The sequence below is a fragment of the Dermacentor andersoni genome, chromosome 7, assembly GCF_023375885.2.
Source record: "Dermacentor andersoni chromosome 7, qqDerAnde1_hic_scaffold, whole genome shotgun sequence".
In the NCBI taxonomy this organism is placed as follows: Eukaryota; Metazoa; Arthropoda; class Arachnida; order Ixodida; family Ixodidae; genus Dermacentor; species Dermacentor andersoni.
In genome coordinates, this window is record NC_092820.1 from 166,445,635 (window position 1) to 166,452,061 (window position 6,427).

A 6,427-nucleotide genomic window follows, 5' to 3' on the forward strand; every position below is an offset into this window, starting at 1 on the left:
GACCTGCTCCTTGCAGCCGCGTCTTCAGAAATAGGTGTTCCAGCTCGGCTCTCTTCGAACTTAACTTGCGACGTGGCTTTCGCGGCGGCGGCTGGCGCCTGGGTTAGAGCTGGCCCTAACGGCGTGGTTTTCGATGCCGGGGTTTGGCCGACTGGGTCTTGCTCACCAGTGGATTCTTGTTTTTGCAGGCGACGTTTCCGATGAAGGGAAACGACCGTTTGCCACGAAATTATTGATTGTGTGCTGCTCCGAGAGGACGGGAGACGGCCCGGGCAAGGTCTCGTCAGGCAGGGGTCTCGAGTGACTCTCAGATACGACTTCCATGGTTTCGGTATCGGTGGGTTGATGGGCAATGGTGCGTGGGTTTCCCGCGATCATGGCGTTCCGGGCTGGGTGGCCCCCACAGCTCACCGTCGACACGGTGGCTGCTTGCGCGTCTCCGAGCGCCTGCACGCCCGCGTTCGGCGTTAGGGATAACCCTACCATCGGCGTGGCCGAACGAATAGGGCTCTCGTTGGTCTTAAAAACTGCGGCTCACCGAAGTTCGGTTTCGCTGAGTCTCCTCCTTGATGTTTAAAAGATATTCCGCTGATCCCAGTGGTACAAGGAGATTTTGGGCGCTTGGAAAATTCAAAATCACGGAGCCGATGCGAAGCACGTCTGCACGCCTCGAGTTTCTTCTTCTTCCCTTCAAAGATGGATAAGACATAATGCCTGAAATACAGGCGGCCCTTCATGCGAACTGTCTATCGATTTCAAGGGCCCAAGAGAACTGGAAGAATGCTAACATTGTACAAATCCACAAAAAGGGAGACGTTAAAGAAGTGAAAAATTATAGGCCCATTAGTTTACGTACTGTATTATATAAAATATTCACCATGATAATCTCCCATGGAATAAGGGCAACATCGGACTTAAGTTAACCAAGGGAACAGGCTGGTTTCAGGAAGATTGATCACATCTACGTCATAAATCAGGCAATCGAGAAATCCGCAAAGTACAATCATCATCTCTATAGGTATGGCTTTCATGGATTACGAAAAGGCATTTGATTCAGTAGCCATACGAGCAGTCATAAATGCATTACGTAATCAAGGAGTACAGGGCGCTTACGTAAATATTGCTATTCGCGTGTGATATTTCATTGCTTGAACGGGGCGCGTGGGCGCCATTACTCGAGAAAAGAGGAGGAAGAACGAACTGGGCTCGCGCTGTGAATCTAACCGGTCAGCGCTGCAACCGCTGTTGTAAATATAACTTGTAAATAGCTGCTCGTCATACAGACTCGTCCTTCGCGTAACAATATCTTAAAAAAATATCTACCGAGATTCCACAGCTACCTTGATTCTTCACAAGGAAAGTAGGAAGATGCCCATTAAGAAAGGGGTCAGACAAGGAGACACAATCTCACCAATGCTATTCACTGCGTGCTTGGAAGAAGTATTCAACCTAGTAAACTGGGAAGGTTTAGGACTAAGGATCAACGGCGAATATCTCAGCAACCTTCGATTTGCAGATGGCAATGTCCTGTTCAGCAACACTGGGGACGAATTACAACAAATGGCTGGTGACTGGCGGCTGGTGGCTGGTGACTGGTAGAAGTGGCTGGTGAGAGTATAAGAGTGGGGTTGGAAGATTAATATGCAGAAGACAAAGATAGTGATCAATAGCCGGGCAAGGAAACAAGAGTGCAGGATCGCCAGTCAGCTGTAGAGTCTGTGAAGGAGTACGTTTACCTAGGCCAATTACTCACAAGGTACCCTGATCATGAGAGGGAAATTTACAGACGAATAAAAATGGGTTGGAGCGCATTTGGCAGACATTGTCAGATTCTGACTGGAAGTTTACCATTACCATTGAAAAGATAGCTGTACAATCAATGCATTCGACCGGTGCTAGCACATGGGGCAGAAACTTGGAAACTGAGATGAAGATCGAAAACAAGTTAAGGACCGCGCAATGAGCGATGGAACAAAAAAATGTTAGGCGTAACGTTAAGAGACAGGAACAGAGCGGTGCGGATCAGAGAGCAAGCAGGGATACCCGATATTCTAATTGGCGTTAAGAGAAAGAAATGGAGCTGGGCAGGTCATGTAGGTAGATAACCGGTGGACCATTAGGGTTACAGAATAGGTGCCAAGAAAAGGAAGCACAGTCGATAACGGCAGAAGACTAGGTGGGGTGATGAAATTAAGAAATTCCCAAGCGCTAGTTGGAACTGGTTGGCACAGGACAGGGGTAATTGGAGATAGCAGGCAGAGGCCTTTGTCCTGCAGTGGACATAAAATAGGCTGATGATGATGATAAAAGTGACATCTATGTACACTTTGCCACATACTCCGTAGCCAAAGTTTCTCCCATGGCTGGTTTTGAACCCCGTGCTTTTAGCTCAGCAACGCAATACGCTACCCATTAGACCGCGGACTACCCAGCGGCCTTGGTAGGTGGGAAATCGGTTATATAGAAACATAGATACAACCATAGAAACGAATATACTAACTAGATAGCCCCTGGAAAGTGCGTGAAGCACCCTAAGAATACTAACGAATTAGAAAAAGCACCTCGAGAAATCTTGGGTGCTGTGAGCATAGGGAAAGAATTAGATGGATATGTGCACAATGTGTCATGCTCACGGGACCCGAGATTTGTGATGCAAGAATTGTGACGTAAAACGGGGGCTACTCTACTTGGCGATGGCTACTATTATGCTATATCCACCGTTTTATCATCGGTAACATTCGTGTGCTTTCTTGTTTCTTCCCTGCTTTTAGTTTTTTTTTATTTAGTTTCAGACACTGTAATTTAGGCACCAGCACATGCTCTCTTGACCACAGACCATACGAAGGCAAGGTTTGACAGAAAAAACATAGTTGGTAGTGTGCTCCCCATCTTCAAGGTGCGGTGCGTCCCTCTGTGGTTATAACCATATAGTACTACGCGCACTGCAGTATGCACAAACACCGAATTGCCAAATTTCTCGCTATACACAAGATTTAAGCCATTGCTTCTATGTATATATTTAGAGTAGCATCTGTGACGATTTCGAGAAAAGTGAACAATTGCACCCAAAAATACTGCGAATAAATAAACAACACGTATCACATTCTTATAGCAATGATCACAAAAGAAAAATGATTTCAATAAGTCTGCATTGTAATCGCATGGAATTTGCTGCAGCTTTTGTTATATTTTAGACGATGGGCACAAAGAAGAAAGGAACGAAAAGATTCGGTGGCTTTGCTAATGCTCCGATATGCTGACTCAAACAGGAATTCCCAATTTAAGAACGTTTCTTCGCATGACATATTGTTGAGCTTCACGAGGACAGCTTTCAAGCTCGTGTCGAAACGCGTATACACAATCTGAAATTTGCCCAGTGTGTTTTTGCTGTCTTCTGGCTGCCTCAGGGACTGCCTTTCTCTCCAGTCTTTTTGAATTCTCGCCCTTATTGAAGAACTGGGCAGTCGGCAAACTTTGTCGTATTCTTGTGCATTGCACTGGCTGATTGTTTCAGATGTTATTTTTTGAGTGCGTTGACTCAAGCTGATGCTTTCTTTGTCGTCCAGGCATTGGTGAAGCGGTGACAGCGGCCTCGCATCTGCTTGCGCCTTACCCCACCACATTCAACGTAAGTGAACACAAGAGATGGCAAGAGAATGAATGCGGCACATGCGACTGCAACATATGCAGTGCCAGCACTGTCATCGTCGTGTCAACCCGGAGTTGGCTGTGCGGCAGCAGCTGGTACTGGTAGCGTTGTGGCCATGCGTAGTCAGCAGTCGAGACTAGTAAGGGACGGTTAGAATAATGTTGGAAAAATGTCATGGAAGGCGTTGATAGAACCGGAGTCGTTGAAGTGTAGGAAATTATAGAATAAAGCGATAGAGGTTCTCAGTACGAAATATCGAGATTAGATAGGCAAAATGATGGATGTAGTAGATAGCTGAATGCCGACAGATAGATATAGTAAAGCCTGATTAAATCAAGCAGACTAGGTTACACTTTGTCCCCGATCCGCTAGGAAGGGGATGCCAACGAACATGATCATCTACAGTTATTATTACAGCCGAAATTGCTTTCGAACTTAGTGCCCTGTATAGCAATACTTGACGAAGGTGCGTGAACGTGCACGTAATTCTGCATACAGATGCTGATTGGGGACAGATTTTCAGTTCGCTTCAATATTACCGTTTTCATAGTCCTCCATCTCCTGCCCAATTTCACGTTCCGTTTAAATTTCTCGCATCTATGTGATGCTTAAACCTTAGATGCTTATCGAACCCTTATTAGGCTTATCTGATTTGATCTGACCCTTATCTCTTGTTGGCGCTTATTAACCTTATCAGAAGTCATCTGACCATTACAAGCCCTTATCGCTATTTAGCACCTTATTCATCCGCGTCGAACCATTATCAACCGTGATGAGACCCATATAGCCCCTCATCACTCCTTATCGTCCTTACCAACTCATTGACTGCTTATCTGTTTGTGCTGCGCGACGTGAAGCGCGTGAGCCCTCAGAGGTTGGTTGGATTTCGATCGGTGAAGCAACGCTCCAAGGGTAGGTACAGATACGCATCGGAGATGTGGCATGTTTGGCATTAAATTTTGGTAAAACCAGTGCATTCCCGATGTCTATGAGGCACTAAGTCGGCGCTACATGTGGTGCCAGAGATGGCTTTTATTCCACCATCACCAAATATTTCAACAAAGCCTTAATAGAAACTGTTCTCATTTGACATTTGTTTTGTACCGCCGCCACAGCACATGCATATGGTTCTGATATATTCAACTTCTGTAAGCGTGGGTGTTTATAACAGTTAATGCAGCACATAACTGTTCTAAACACCGACACTTACACAAGGTGATCGTTAATGGCAATCTGTCCGAGCCGATGCCTACTTTTCCCTCTGTATAACAGTGTTGTCCGTTATTGCCACTCCATTCATGGTTTTAACATTTTAGGCAGCGAACATAAAGTATTGGCTTACATAGATGGGCTTACTTTTTTCGGCTCAGACAAACCGAACATTCATAAAGTTCTACCATTGACAGAAACATAGGTATGGCTTCTAGTGCCCAGATAAATTGGTCAAAAAGCTCCGGTTTTTGGTTTGATTTATGCGGCTGCACGCCAACTCATTATACTGGTATAAAATGGACAACCCTGCCACCAAAATACCTTAGTGTTCCTTTTGATGCGTATGAGCTTAGTGCACATTTCTCGCGAGAACGTGTACCAGTACCTCAACGCTGTGGTAGGTTTTTTTTTTTGGGGGGTGGGGGGGGTGCAGTAACTGTAGCGTATGCAATGCGGTCCTGTAGAAAGGGTTGGGGGCCAGAGACAGCTTTTTCTTATATTTTGACTGGTTGCTCGGATGATCTCATTTTGTTCTCGCAACTTGCCCGGAAGTGCTCGTTTGAGCGCCCGGATAACGGCTTTGGCTTTTGGCTCAAGGTCACTTGAAGGTCGCTGACAACGGGAGCTAAAATCGGTTCATGCTTAATGTGCAACTGCAATTATAAATGTGCACGTATCGACGCTGCGCCGCGCATGTCACATCGCGTGTGTCCTCGCGCGCTAGGACGCATTTGTATGACATTTTCCCGTTGCATGCTAGCAAGTGCGGGCGAGGCTCCAGCAGATTCTGCTGCTATGCATTAAAAAAAAAAAAAAGAGACGCACTGGCGAGGCTCAGTGGTAGAGTAGCTGACTCCCACGCAGCAGCCTTGGGTTGGATCCCGGCGGGAACTGGGTATTTTTCTCATTGCCCGCGATAGCTGCTACGGACACGAGACACCGGCGTACACCATCGCCAACTGAAACGGATGTCAGAATGAGCCCACAACAGCTTACGTTGTTAAAAAAGAAACACAAAGGAAAACACCCGGTGTACTAATAAGGACTGATCCTTGGATGTGTCGGGTAGAGTGCGGTGTGTTGCCGCCTGCGCGGCATACTTATGTATACTTGTATGATATGTTGCATGGTAATGTTGAACTGCAGTACAGGGAGGTGATAGTTACTCGCATAAAGGAATCAATATGCAAAACGCTTTTTCTCTAAAATGAGAGAAAAGAAATTAGCACAATGTTTAAGGGAAAGTGCGCAAACAAATTGAGAAACAAATAACATAATAAAATAGAAGACGTGTGCCACGAAAATTGCCATATATGTTGTTTTCTTTTCAGAATAATTTTTCAACAATGTACAAAATACAAGGTAACAATATAGCAGGCGTTGCAGCCCTTGTGTTGTAGGTTTTATCACCACACAGTAGTGTTGTCTGTGAAGTTTCCGAAAAGTATTGTAATCACATGTACTTTAGACCATAAGTTCTTGTTGAAAATTACAATTTGATACATTTGGGTGCCTGTTTAGTATAATTGAAAATATACAGCAGCAGAACAGATGAAGAATCTAGAT